We start from the raw sequence: 15,575 nt of genomic DNA on the forward strand, positions 1-15,575 counted from the left end.
AGAGACTTGCCCATGGGATGCTGTATTTTGAGAAGTCTCAGAAAGTAGGGGAGAGGGACACATACAGAGGGAGAGAAATTTTCAAAAGAAAAGCACAGCCTCAAGGGAGGAAGTGTTGCCCATCAAGTGTTGTCTAGGAGATAGAGGGGGGTGAGAATTTGAGTAAGAGGTTGGGGGACCCCAAGGAGGGAGTGGATGACACTGCCGCCAAAAAACAACAACCTGGCAGATATATAATATATATCATTATCCCCAATAAAAGAAAACAGGGGAAAGGTCCTCCTCAAAGGTGTTGAATGCAACTCTTAAGGTCTCAAGGGATGCCAAAGAACTGTCCCCTGAAATAAAGGAAGGAGGTACAAACGACCCCTAACCCACCCAAAAAAAGGAATATAGAAAAACGGAAGAGGTTGGGGAACACACCTCAGAAGAAAAGATGCCGCCCCCTTAAAAGTTTCAAGGGAATAATTTGCCCCCCCGCCCTGAAGGAAAAGAGGAGAGGAAGAGAGGAAGGGACAGCCGCCCTAACAATCCCCCCCCCCAGCCTCAAAACGCAATTGGTGTGTGCGACCCACACACTTACGAAATTATCCACAAGGAACTGGGAAACAAACACACACACACACTCAAAAAAGAGAATAATACAGGGAAAGAGAAAGGTGACCCAGCCACCCCTCTGCGCAAAGGGGGCTGATTTGACCACCCACCACTACCACCCCCAAAAAACCAGGGGGGGCCCCTCTCTCTCTCACTCTCTCTCTCGGGGGGGGGGGTGGAATGGGGGGGGAGAGAGAAGGCGCAGCTGCCGAGGCGAAGAGGCAGCCTAGCGGCGGCTTCAAAGACGCCCGCCAATCAACCGGCTGTTCCCGGGCCGGAAACAGTTATCCGCTCCCTTCCGGAAAAGGCATGGGATGGAGAGGAGGCCGCGAGGCACGCTGGGAGGTGTAGTTCTGCAGGGTGCGCTGACTCTCGAGCTAAAGGCAAGCTAGGAAGGAGCTAAAGGCAAGCAAGGAGCTGTCAGCTGGCCGGTTTGCAGAGAAGGGGAGGATGCTTCTAATTTATTGCTGATGATAATGAAGATTCCACTAGGCCAGTAGGGGAGATGATAGATAGATAGATAGATAGATAGATAGATAGATGTGTGTGTGTGTGTGTGTGTGTGTGAATACACACACACACACACACACACACACACACATACTATATCTAGATATACTATATAATACTATATCTATATATAGATATATAGATATATATCTCTGTGTTCAAGCAAATAAAACAAAAGTCATGTAGAAAGCAGTATACTGGTTAGAGAATCAGATCTGAGAGAGAGAGACCAGGGTTCAAATCACCCCACCCAGGAATGAAGCTTGCTGTGTGATCTTGGAGGGTGGATGGGCAGTCTCCGCTTCTTAGCCTAGCCATTTTGCAGAGTTTTATGATGAAACCACAAAATCATAGTCTTGGGATTTCGGATAAAATTTCGATACAATGGTGAAAGACTCTCTTTCGGTTCCAGCATCGGAGCCACCACGCTCAGGAAAGTTACCAGCTCATTCAGGTTTGCGCAACTCATACTCTGAGTCTGCACTCATCTGTCTTTCTCATTTGCGGAGGAAAGAGCAACTAAGAGAAGGTAGTCCATGGCCTACGTCGACGATGGTAAGAGTTGGAAGGGACCTCAAAGGTCATCTAATCCTCTGCAGTGCAGGAATTGCACCTAAAGAATCTCTGACAGGTGGCCACCCAAGAAGGGTCATGGGTTCGAGCCCCACATTGGGCAAAAGAGTCCTACATTGCAGCGGCTTGGACCAGATGACCTGGGTGGTCCCTTCCAACTCTACAATGCTCTGATTCTATGATTCTGAACTCTGTTTAAAAACCTCAAATGAAGGAGAGTGCCCCACCTTCCAAGGAAGTACTCCTTTCCACTGTCAAACAGCTCTTAACATTCTTCCTAATCGGGATCTCCTTCCTTGTACTTTGAATCCATTGGTTTGGGCCCCACCCTCTGTAGCAGTAGCAAACAATCTTGCTCCATCTTCCATGTGGCAGCCCTTCAGATATTGCGGTGTGCAGGGGGACAAATGATATATCCCACCTTGAGCTGTATGGAGAAAAAGATAGGATTGAAATGCAATAAATAAATAAATAAATAAATAAATAAATAAATAAATAAAATGACGTTTCAGCCATAAACAGATAAAATCCACTCAATGACAATTCAAACAAGGGCTGTAGCTTGGTGGTAGAGCATTTGTTTTGCATGTAAAACATCCCAGGTTCAATCCCGGACAAGTCCAGAAAGGGCTGGAGGACTCTTTCTTGAAAACCCAGAAAGCTGTTGCTAGTCAGTGTAGAAAATATAGAGCTAGTTGGACCACTGCTCTGATTCGGCAGCTTCCTCTGATCCCTGGTATATCCAGATAGGGCTGGGAATTTCTCTGGTCTGAAACCTTGAAGAGCCGCTGCCAGTCAGTGTAGTGCACAATACTGAGCTTGATAGACCGACCCAACCCTCTACTTCTATGTGGTAGAGTACATGCGTTGTATGCAGAAGAAGGTCCCAGATTCAGTCTCCAGGCACAGGCAGGGATTGGAAGGCGCCCTCTCCGTTAAACCGCTGCCAGTTATTTTCCTAATAGAGAAATGCTGCCCTGCTTTCCCGCTCAGCAAATAGAAAAAAAACACAAGCAATTCCCGGGAAAGAGCGCGCCACCTTCCTAACGATCATCTGGGCAAACAGAGCTGCTCCGCCCCCAGCTATTTCTTTCTTTCTTTCTCTCTCTCACACACCCACCAGTCCATTCGTCGCCCTTTAATTCCCAAACAAAATTTAAAACCCAGACAAAAATTTCCTTCTCCCTCCCACCCTCTCTCCTCTCTCCGTCCGATTTGCTCCGATCATGCACCCACAATCTAGAACTGATTCTTAGGAGGACAAACTCGCTTTTCAGTCCTGTGCATGTTTTCTTGGAAGTCCTACATTCAGGGAGGTTTACTCCCAGGGAAGTTGGCGCGTAGGATTGCAACCAGGCTGAGGATGAGCCAGTTTTGTAAAAAAAAAAAAAAGGGGGGGGGGTTCGCAAATATGACAGAGGTTTTTTATTTATTAGAGAAAAAGAAAGGAAGTCGGTGGGGTTTATACCTTCCTTCTTCCCATTACTCGGAAGTGAGTCGTTCGCGACTGGACTTAACTGTCAGGGGTCCTTTTACCTTTACCTTTTTTCTGCTTTTCATTCAAATGAAGCCCAAAGTGGCTTACAAACAATAAATAACAATAGAGTGAATCGTATAACATAATCATATAAAATAACAAATCAACAGTAAAACAACACAGCAGCAACTAAAAAAATAAATAAGCTAAGCATCCCAATCACAGCAAAAGACATATTATATGATTTATGATCTATGCAACAATATTAACAACGTTAAATAAACAGCAGCTAATAAATAAGCTAAGAATTGCATGGCAGCCATAATAAAACCTAAAAATTTATCTAGAAAAATGGAAAACTACTCAGATGAAGTAAGTGATGTGCCTCAAACATATCTCCTAAAGTGCCTTATAAACAGCTTTGCAGCGAAACCCCATCCTTGACAATTCACAGGGACGCCTCGCTTGTACTCTCCCTCTTAGATAGTGATGGAGGCAAACTGAGGGGCAGTAAAGGCAAGTGACGGTCCAAATCGGAGCTGGGGAACCTGCTTCTCCCCAGATGTTGTTGGACTTTCAACTCGCATCAGTCCCAGCCAGCATGATCAATGGTTAGGGCGGGGCTCTGGAAGTTGGAGTCACGGGGAAATCTGAGGGTGGGACACCAACCAGGCTGATTGTGGTGGCTTCAGCCAGGCACTTCCATTATATCATCCCAACTGCAGGGCCAGAAGCCAGCCGGGCTTCAGCGATCCCTATAAACACCGGAAACAAGTCCCGTTGAACTCAATGGGGCTTCGTTTTTATCAGACGTGGATAGGGCTCAATTGAATCAAATGGGAGAGCTCACCTTCTGCTGAAATGGCACGGCTGTGACTGCATTGTAGCTCTTCTAGTCCCCTGACCTGATTTCGCAGATGTCAAACTTGCCTGCAAATCCAGATTTTTTTAAAAAAACAATTTTTTGCTCGAAAGCTGATTCTCCACATCCGTGGGTAGGAGGGGCTGTTTAGTGGAGAGGGGCCCTTTGTGTATGGTCAGAGGTCCTGTTTGTTGTTGTAGCTTTCTCGTTGTTCCGGGGCGCCTGACTTAGGTTCTGAATGATGAGCCTCAACGTTAGTGGTGATATTTTACTAGTATTTATTTCGTGTTATTACTATTGTTGCTGCTGTTCTTTCGAAAGGACAGTTTAAGAAATAATGAAATCCCATTACAGGAAGTTCAACCGTGAAATCACGACTGTTGTTGTTGTTCAGTCGTGTCCGACTCTTCGTGACCCCATGGACCAGAGCACGCCAGGCACGCCTATCCCTCACTGCCTCTCGCAGTTTGGCCAAACTCATGTTAGTAGCTTCGAGAGCACTGTCCAACCATCTCATCCTCTGTCGTCCCCTTCTCCTTGTGCCCTCCATCTTTCCCAACATCAGGGTCTTTTCTAGGGAGTCTTCTCTTCTCATGAGGTGGCCAAAGTACTGGAGCCTCAACTTCAGGATTTGTCCTTCTAGTGAGCACTCAGGGCTGATTTCTTTGAGAATGGATAGGTTTGATCTTCTTGCAGTCCACGGGACTCTCAAGAGTCTCCTCCAGCACCATAATTCAAAAGCATCAATTCTTCGGCGATCAGTCTTCTTTATGGTCCAGCTCTCACTTCCGTACATTACTACTGGGAAAACCATAGCTTTAACTATACGGACCTCCAAGTAAAACGGGGTTTGAGTTGTTCAGTTTCTTTCTTTGTCCGGGAGAAAATTGGGTTCAGCCACCCTCTTGCAAATTTTTATAGAGCACTTCTCCCGTGCAAATGAGTTAAGTGGGTCAGATTTATTTCTGAATTAAAGCTGCATTCTGAAAAGTGCGTTCCCATTCAAAATTGTTGTTATTCTATTCGTTTTGCTATCTGTTCCGGGATTTCTGCTCCTCTTTGGCCACATCACGGCCCCGAGGGCGGCTCACGAGTCACGTGCATTAAAAACAGCCTTCGCCAACCTGGTGCCCTCCAGATGCCATTTCAATTACAACTCCCACCAGCCCCCTGCCAGCACCTGCTCATGGGAACTGTAGTCCAGCAACATTTGGAGAGCACCAGGTTGAAGAAGCTGCATAAAAACAAGAACATCTAAATATGGATAAAAAATTGACAGGACCAGAGTCTCACCTTTTTCATCAAGCGTTCTACCAGCGGGCCTGACATAATTATTAGTTATGACTTATTAAATAACCATAACCATAACCAGTGATTTTTAACGGGCTGTCGTTTTGTTGATTGTTTTTTTAAAATAGATTTCGTGTATTACTGCAAACCATAAGTCACCTGAAGGAGTGGATAAAATATAACAACTTTAAAAGCAGCATCTTAATGCAAATAATACGATTTAATACAGAACGAACGGCACCCGATGCTAGTCCTCAGAGCAGACCGTTTGGACATGAGTAACAGCTTCATTAATTTCAGTGGGTCTACTCTAAGCAGGACTTGGAGGCCAGAGCGAACTTGGAGGCCAGAGCCCCCACCAACCTTACGGATCGGATTCGCTCCGCCGCCGTAACGACGCTTGCCCCGTTTACACCTGTTGTGGGAAACATTTTGATTCGGATTGATCCTTGCAGCAGGGTCCAGGAATCCCGTTTAGCAAAACACGTAGCTAGCGTGAAACATTTCTGCATGCCATTTCGGCCCTGCTTGTGCTGTTGCTGCTTTCAAAAGGAAATAAACCCCTGGCGCATAGATCCCCCCCGAGTTGCTGTTTTTGTTGATGTCTCGAATCTCACTTCGCCGCCCCTCCCAATTTATTTATTTTTGCATCCACACGGGGCTCTGCGGCTGCGGGTTCATTCGGCGCACAGGCTAATTTGACACACGACCAGCGCTGGCAGAGTTAGGCAACTGCCGCCACCCCCTCCACCCGCCTCTATAATAAGCTCAAATAAACAACAAATGAACACCCAGGAAGAAGGGGGGAAACACCCTCAAAAACACCCACAAAGGAAGGGATCCACCAGGAATCCGCAGCAAGCTGCAAAACCGCCTGCGATCCCGGAGCAATTTCTAAAAAGGTACATTCACATCTATATCTATATTTATATATGTCCTGATTGGTGAGGGGTCCCCATTAACAGTGGCATGTTTTGTTTTGTGTGTGTATATATATATATATCTGAGAGATCCGTTTGTTTAAAAACGAACAAATCTGTGTGCATTTTCGTTTCTTCTGTGCTTTAAAAAATAAAATAAAAAAATCACAACCCTCGACTGCTATTCAACCATTGGGGAAATGTTTAAAAGAAAACTCCCAGGAGGAGGAGTGGGTTGGTCTCTCTCTCTCTCTCTCTCTCTCTCTCTCTCTCTGTGTGTGTGTGTGTGTGTGTGTGTGTGTGCAAGAGGGCGAGCCGAGCATCGTAATAAACTGCCATGATAAAAGATGGACCTCCATGCCTTTTTTAAAGAGTTGGAACTGGGGAAGGGTAAGGTAACTTTTTTATAATTTATAATGATGAAAATTGGAGGGGAGAATCTTCTGCGATGTGAGAAGCAAGCACGGGTAGGTGCTGCTGGAAAGTCCATGATGTGTAAGCCTGTGTGTGTAAAGAAATGGGATGGGATCAGGGACAGGAGGATGGCATGATCACAGAGATCAATGTAAACAGATCCCTTTGGCTTTAAATTTTTTTTTTTTTTAAATAATAATAACATCGGGTGTCGTTCAACCTACCTACATGATAGTAATTTTCCCCCTGGAGTGCAATGCGAACAGTGCCTACTCAGAAGTAAACCGTATTGTATCCAATGGGGAAGTGGGGTTAAGATTGCAGCCTCGATTTGTCAATACGATGTCTAAAATCCTGCTCCCCACCCCACCCCACTACCACCACCCGGTTATGTGGGGTGGGGTGCAGTCAGACGCTTCGGATTCTGTCGTTCCTGAGCCGCCTCCAAATTTGAAACAAGCGTGAGGTATAAATGGCGCGGGAAGGAAGGTCTCCAGTTCATGAATTCGCAAACAGAAACCCCCAAAGAGGAGACCATTTTCTCCTTTTGCTGCTGTCCTGCTTGGCACACGTGTGTGTGTGAAAGAGGTATCTGGCCATGGGCTTCCAAGGGGTGCAAGGAGGGCACCCCCCTACCCACCCATGAACCATAATTTCTAGATCCCCCATCTTTAAAAAAAACCCAGTTTTTAGCATTTGTATAATGCAAAATATGCAAGCACGATTCTCCTCAAAAAGGGGGTGTGAGAAATTAACCTGCCCCCCCACACAAAGAAAAAAAATTCTTGCGGATACCCAGATGCCCCCTTTGAGTGACAGTTGTCAAGCTGAGTTAGCTATGTATCTATTTGACATAGAGTGAAATGCAACCCCATCCTATAGTTCAAAAGTAAGTCCCACTGAGATATATCTAGCTAAGTCCTACAGAGAGTTAAACCTATTGAGGGGCCTTAGTTACCACGGCTGACATTTTACATGGCTGCACTCAACGTGTAAGACTAACATTGTCTAAAACCCGCTGAATACAACCAACGAGATATTTAACAAGGTGATATTAACAAGGTGATATTAGACTGAAGCCAGCATTAGAGGGAGATTCTAACCACATCTGCGCAGAAGTAAACCGCATTTAATTCACACGGGTTTATTCTCAGGAATGTGGGGTTAGGATTGCTGCAGGCAGCCCTAGGGTTGCATCCAATCAATTCCTAGTCAGAGCAGACTTACTGAAATTAACGTGCCTAAATTAAGCATGCCCATCAACTTCAATGGGTTTACTCTGAGCAGGATTCGTACGAGCTGCAACCCATAGTCTACGGTCCTCATCCACAGGACTAACTTCTGAAGAGACCAGAGTTAGGAGGATCCTGCCTGTTTGTCAATGAACATGTGAATGGAGAAGGTAGTTTATCTGCAACAATGAAAAGATGCTTGTCATAGGTTAGTTTGGGTGTGGGCGGTGTAGGTGGGAGAGTTGCCTTGCTTGAGGACCTCTGTGAGTCTCCTCCCCGTCTTTCCCCCTCTGCCTCTCTTTCTCTGCCTTCCCGCCTGCTCAGAGCGAAAAGGCGCCTTTCCTCTTGGCCATCCCCTTCCAAGAATGCCAGGGAAGGGTTAAAAAGGCAATGCATTGGGGGAAAACACCCACCTCCCAACAACCTGGAATCAAAGAGGCAGGGGAAGGAGGGGAGTAAAGCTCCATCTCATCCCTCCCAGCCCAGGCCAATGTCAAGTGGGGAAACAAGAGAAGACTAGATGAGCAAGCTTGGCTCTGTTGGAAGAGGCTGCCAACCTCTGTCGCGTTCCCCCCCCCCCTTGGCAGAGCTGAACCCACACTCCAGCCAGCCAGGTAGGGAAGGGGTAATTGGGTTAGGTGGGTAGAGGGGCAAATGGCCCTAAGGATGGCTGGAGTGCCCGGCCAGCTGCTAGGCTAGGGTGTTTTGCTTTCTCTAATCCCTAAAATTCCAGTTATTTATTTAATCTGCAAATAAAGCAGGAGGAGGAGCCATAGCTCAGTGGCAGAGCATCTGCTTTGACACAGAAGGTTCCAGGTTCAATCTTTGGCTTCTCCAGGTAGGGCTGGGAGAGACTCTTGAAGAGCCACTGCCAGTCAGTGTGGGCAATACTGAGCTAGATGGACCAAGAGTTTGATTTTGCATAATGTGGCTTCCAATGTACCTATGTCCTAAGGGGAGGCTCATAGTTCGGTGGTTAGAACACCTTGCACCAGAGTTTTGGTCCCTGGCACCTGCATGTACGGCTAGAAGTCTCCCCTGCCTGAATCCCTGGAGAGCTGCTGCCAGTTAGTGTAGGCAATACTGAGCCAGATGGACTAATGGTTTGACTTGGGAAAAGGCACCTTTCCACAGTCCTTATTGATTTTCTTTATTTACTACATTTATACCCCTCCCTTTCTTCCAAGGAGTCCAAGGCGGTAAACACGCTTTTCATTTCATCTTTGTAACAACCTTGCAAGGTAGGCAAGGCTGCGAGAGAACAACTGGTCCAAGGTCATGCAATGAGCTTCTTTGCTGAGTGGGGATTTGAACCTGGGTCTCTGGTCCTAGCCCAACATTCTTAAATGCTATACTTCCCTGGTTCTCTTATTTGCTTAACCCTATTTTTTTTTCCATAAAGGAGAATCCTCCCCCTTCCCCCCTGTCCATTATATAGGGCAACCTCCTCCCCAATGCCAGTTTAACAGGGGACAAAGGACCTGAGGAAATGAAATATTACTTTTATAGAAGGATAACTTAACCAGAGTTGGATCATTGGCTTACCTAGCTCCATAGTGTCTACACTGACAACAGCCCTCTGGGATTTTTACAGGGCCCTAATCCCAGCATACCTGGAGATGGCAGGGACTGAACCAGGGACATTCCGCAGGCCAAGCAGATGTTCAGCCGCTGATACCAGTTCTAGACCACACATTTAAAGCACGTGGCTTCCTCTAGAGAATCCTGGGAACTGTAGCCACGTGAGCAGGAAGCTAAAGTTCCCAGGATTCTCTGGGGGAAATCATGTGCTTTGACGTGGAGATTATAGGAGCTACAAACCTTCCTGAGGAACAGGTGGGTCAACCCTCTGCTCCAACAAACGAAAAAGAAAAGAGCCTTTGATGGTACCTTAAAGATGGATGACAGCACCAAATAGCATAATCTCTAGTCCAAAAAGAAAAAAAAAAGAAAAACAAAACCCTATGCCACAATCAAACCTGTTAGCCTTTATTTGACTTTGAGACTCTGGTTGTTTCGATAGTGAGATTCGGTTCTTTGTGGGATGCCATTTAAGACTGGAAAAATAGTGTTGGTTGCTTCCCATTGAGACTGGTAGGACGGAAGGCAGGGAGCCCAACAGTAGGTGGTGCCATGGTCAATTATAGGCAGAGCCAACAATTTCTAGTTTTGTTCCCACCCTCTTCCTCCCTGCTGAGTTCTACAAGGGCAACACTGAGACTAAGGAGGAGGAGGAAACTGGAGGGCAGTGTCACCCCTTGGGCTGGATGTAAGTAAGAAGGCAGGTTGGTGGGAGTTGGGTGAAGGCAGACTGAGCTTGGTGGGGCAGTGCTTCATTCACCCTAGTGGACTAGCCCCCAGTACTGAAAAAGGAAGAGAAGTGTTGCTCCACCAAGCTCCACAAAGCCCTAACACAAGATGAGGGAACCTCAAGTCCAGGGGCTGAATAAATCACTCACCAGGCCTTTCCATCTCGTCCATTTTCTATGTCACATCCCATAACTATCTGGTGAGCTTTTGCTTGGCTGGAATGTGTCATTGAGCTCAATAATGCCTGTTGCTTGCTTGGATGGAGAATAGAAAGGTGTGTGAGTGGGTATAGACTCTAGCCGGATCGGTCCCATGGAGATCCCACCGTGGGCTGGATCATGCACGTGTGTGAGCGTGCCCGCCCACGATTTTCGACTTCTGTGCATGGGCAGACATGATTTTTGGTGCCGCGGAAGCGAGTTCCCGCGTTGCGCTCCGCTGGTTTAGCGTAGCACGCGAGCGAGCAGCTCAGTTCAGGGGCGGCTTGGGGGCCGGTCAAACGACCTCCATGGGCCGCAGGTTGCTGACCCCTGCTCTAGCCTCCCACCCTACAAATCAGCCAGTCTAAATATATGCCAGAGTAGCCACTTATGCAGGGATACTGCAGGGAGCCTCCTTTCTGGATCATGGTCCCAGACCCCAGGAGCCTTTAGTCCAGGAATAGGAGCCCTGTAGTCTTCCAGAAGTCACTGGACTCCAGTTCCCATCACCCTTACCCATTAGCCATGCCATCTGGGGCTGATGGGACTTGTAGTTTAACAACACCTGGAATACACCTTAGCTACCTCTGGTCTAAGTTATCACAGGGCGTCTCCTCTCTTTGAGCAAAGCTCTGCCTGCTGTTAATTTACTGAAGAGTGATGTGCTCTTTCCCTGATAACAGCTGTGGCAGTAAAAAATTAGGGTCTGGGGCTTGGTGAGAGCAAAAGAATGCACCCCACTTTCCCTCTCAAAAGCTCAGGTTAACACAGATGGCTTTCTGTCCAACAACAACCTTGTTGAGTAAGCCAGAGGATTAACAAACATGTTTTGCCCAGAACAGCAACCTTGCAGTCAGAGTGAGTGATTAGCTGATTTGGGCTTTCCCCCTCAACAACCATCCTGTTAAGTGTACATACATACATACATACATACATACATGGGTTTTCTGCCAAACAACAACCTTGTGGATCATATCAGGGTGAGATTCACTGTTGGGCAAGGATTTGAGCAAATATCCACTACACAGAGTCCAATATAATAAATCCTTTTGGAAATCAGGAGAAATCATGGGGGGGGGGGGAAAGGTGACAGACTGCAATGATTGATGGAACTGTTCATTTTCAATATTCATTTCTTCTTCCCCAGTACCCTTAAATTGTTTGATGGAACTGCTGATCTCTTTGAACTCCTGATTCCTTCCTTTTTTCCAACATACGGAGAGGTAGCCATGCTACCAATATATCGGATGCTTGGGGTTGCCGACCTGGTGCCCGTGGGCATGATAGTGTCCATGAGGACTTCCCTTGGTGACTTTGAGTCCTACCCTGCTCACATCACATGGTGTTCAGAGTGGTTAGCTCCTTCCCCTGCAATAGAGCTGAAGGAGCAAGTGAGAAGAGGGTTGCTCTTTCAAACTTCTTCTTTCAGCTCTATGGGCTTTTGGAGGCTCTGATCAAGTAGGTGAGGCACTGAATGGAATACAGGGTGGGAGAGAGAGAGAGAGAGAGAGAGAGAGAGAGAGAGAGAGAGAGAGAGAGAGAGAGAGAGAGAGAGGAGCATCCTGGGATACTGTGAGGAGAAGAATGGGGAGAAAGTGGGATGTTACAAGAGGGGAGGGAGGGAGAGGGAGTGATAAAACGAACACACACACACACACACACCTCAGTAAAATGGGTCCTCTTGGTTAATTTATTCAGGAGTTTGTCTCTCCCGCAACCATCACCAAATGATAAATCACATCTGCATCCACTGACTAAACTGAGAAAATCATGTATCTCCTTGGTTTCCAAACCGATTATGGCTCAAAAACACGGATCCAAAGTACAGGTCCTCTCCCCGAGAAAGCCTGGCTGGTTGCTGTAGTTTTACCCCTCTCAGAGTTGCAGTTCTCAGCACCCTTAGCAAGCTAAGGTTCCCAGGATTCTTTTGGAGGAGAAAGAAAGGTGCCTTAAATGCATGAATTGCGTGAAAACAAATCAGGACGAATACCCAAACAATAAGGCTGTCTGGCCTGGTTGCACCCAAAGTGATCTGTTCCAAATGGAAAGCGCAAAGCAGCAAAGGACCTGAGTCAGGACTCGGGAGACCCCCCCCCCCGCTTTTAAGATAATGAGCCAAGTTTTTACCTGCAAGAGAGCGGGGCCCTCTGGGTTATCCCACACGCCCAGCCCAGCCGGCAAAAGCTTGGTGGCCCTGCCTATGCATTGTGCAATTGTGTTACTATGGCGGTTGCCATAGAGGCTAGTGTAACCAACAAGGGGATATTGCAATGAACAGGTACAAAATGTAACAGAACTAGTCTAAAGAGCTTGTCCCTGGTGAAATCAGAGAAAACAAGAGCCTTCCAAAGGAGGGACAATAGCGCTGCATCTGTTTCGGGCTGTGATCTGGAGCGGAGGATCCTCCCACCTGTCACGCCTCCTCTCCCCAAGCTTGGGAAGGAGGCTCATTAAAACCACGCTTGAAAATTCCTGGCTGACTGGTCCAGAATATCTTCCCTGAGCTTCCCATTGTGGTGCCTTAAGACGAATGAAAAATAAAACCACTGCAGCAAAAACACACACACAGAAGAAGCAGAGCGCAGGAGCTGATGGCTTCGATTTGAAGCCCAGTGTACATAACTAAAGTTGGCTTTGTATGGAGTTGTCAACCCAAGACTAAGAACCTGCTTTTGAAGGTTATCGCGTGGGCAGGGTCTTCCCTACCAACCTGTAATCCTCTAACTGCTGGAGACACCGACACCCGAACCCAGGAACTTCTGCGTGCAAAGTGGGTGTTTTTGCCACTGAGCTACGAATCCTTGACCGGCTAAGTGCATCAGCTGGAGGGGGTGGGGAGGAGGTGTAACCCCACTTCTGCCATGAATTCTCTAGTCACAGCAGCCCTGCTTCACGGTGGATACCTAACAGCAGTGTAACGTCAACAGGATGTAGCTGGCATCATACGTCCTGTCATCATTGTGTACAGGCCGGGGCTGGCACCAGACTTCAGGTGACCCTTGGCAGCCCATCACCATTGCCCCTCCACACATAGTTTTATGGGTTCAAATCTCCATTCAGGCATAATGCTCACAGGGTAACCTTGGGTCAGCCGCTGTCTCTCTCAGCCCAGCCTACACCACAGGGCTGTTGTAGAGGCGAAAGCTGGAGGGGGAAGCAGTGTTTATGCCTCCTTTGAGCTGCTTGGAGAAAAAGGGTGGAATATCAATGTAACAACATCATTATAATAATGTAATAATAAACAACATTATAATAATGTAATAATAAACAACATTATTATCATCAACATTATTATTATTGCATCTATATCTTTTTAAATTTTTATTTATGATTTTCATTTATATACATTTCAGTAGTAATTAAACAGTGATATATTTCATCTATATCAATATTATTATTTTATAAATATTAACAACCAGCAATCTTAATGAAAAAGGTGATGGTGATGAATAAAAGGTTTGATATTATATTACACCTGTATTGTTTTTTCCTTCTTCACCATCATTATTAAATTATTATTATTAATAAATTCATAGCAAACCTTTCATCACAATCATTATTTAACTAATAATAATATTTTTAAAGTATGTATTAAGTTGGCCTATACATCGCTTTTACACACAGATTCTACCAGCAAAGAAACTCTCATTCCGTCTAAATTGCAGCTTAAACTCAATTTTAAAAGAAACAGAAAGCGTCAAATAGGAAAAAGAATGACATTATTGTTACAACAACATCAACAATCACAATACAGCAGCAGCAGCAACAACAACAACAGCACATGGAGGGCTCCAGGTTCCTCACCTGTAGGAGCATACAATCTAAATTTCAACACTGGGAGAATAATCCCTAACAAGCAGCACGGAAAGTCTCCTGCTTTGCGGCCCCATTCAGCTCCCTGAGTTGCCACAGAACAACATGCTCCCTGCAAGGTACCAGCTGGAGAATCAATTCACCTCTCATTGCCTTTGCCAGTTGTGCGGGCCTTTAATTGCCTGCCTGCTGCTCCTTGCAGTTCTGCTGCTCTCCAAGGAGTGCCTCTCCAGGGCTGGGTGGGGACCTTCCTGCGTAATTGGGCAGGCGTGTGTACATTTTGAACTGCCGCCACTGTTTCAGTCGCCTAGGAAGTCCCCAGCTCCAGCTTTTGGCTCCACACACCCAAACCAAGAGTTTGGTTTAACAGCCGAATTTCTAAAATCTGGACTTGGAATTTTGCAGTAGATCATGTTGGAACAGGCCTAGGGGGGCACACACAGCACCCGGAATGAGACAAACCTCTCCAGGCGTCTTCCGGATGAAGTGCAGCCCGGGATGTTCACAAATCAGTCCCGGTGCACACCAGCGACACATATCAAAAGACATGTGCACATGCTCACTCAGCAGAGTATAGCAGAAATGATCGTGGAGCATGAGTGTAGCATTCTAAGTGATTTATTAAGCAATATATTTGTTGTTGTTGTTTAGTCGTTTAGTCGTGTTGGACTCTTCGTGACCCCATGGACCAGAGCACACCAGGCACTCTTGTCTTCCACTGCCTCCTGCAGTTTGGTCAAACTCAATATATACAGGACAACAAAGCAACCATGGCATCCTCTCATCACTTCTCTAAGAGAGAGAGAGAGAAAGAAAGAAAGTACAAAAGTACAGTACAGCGGAGGCGGAAGAGAGATAAGACTGACTGAGTGAGTTCATTTCCTGAGTTCAAACAAGACAAAGTTACAACAGGAGAAGTTTCTGCAAATACTCCTCTCTGCCCTCCATCCAGACAGGGACCCTGAGGATCATCTAGTCCAAACCTCTGCAAGGCAGGAATATGCAACTGTGCCATATGGGGATCAAACCTGCAATCTTGGCATTATCAGCAGCATACTCTAACCAACTGAGCTATCCAGATTCCAGGGGCTACCACGTAGTTCATTTTACCTTACACAGCAGGCTAATTTCTACACCAACACCCTTCTTGCTCCTCCACCCAGGCAAGCAAAAGGTATGACCAGAGCTCAAGGGCATGTTCCAGCCAGGCAAAAACACTCAAGGAAGAGTGAGTAAGAGAGAGAGAGCGGCCAGGGGAAAATCCCAAGGGGCAGATAGAAAAAGGGCCCCTGGTTATGGGGCTCCCTTGCTGCATTGTAATGCTGACTAACATCCTTACACATTAATAACGGCAAACAATGTCGAATATTTTTATAT

At 46.4% G+C, this 15,575-nt stretch overlaps 1 protein-coding gene across 2 annotated transcripts in view; it reads left to right on the plus strand.

Annotated features, from left to right (window-relative positions):
- The window catches only part of TP73 (tumor protein p73), a 100,292-nt gene that overhangs the window by 3,466 nt on the left and 81,251 nt on the right, over positions 1-15,575 (plus strand). The window lies entirely within an intron of this gene.

The sequence above is a fragment of the Lacerta agilis genome, chromosome 8 (genome assembly GCF_009819535.1).
Source record: "Lacerta agilis isolate rLacAgi1 chromosome 8, rLacAgi1.pri, whole genome shotgun sequence".
Taxonomy (NCBI): domain Eukaryota; kingdom Metazoa; phylum Chordata; class Lepidosauria; order Squamata; family Lacertidae; genus Lacerta; species Lacerta agilis.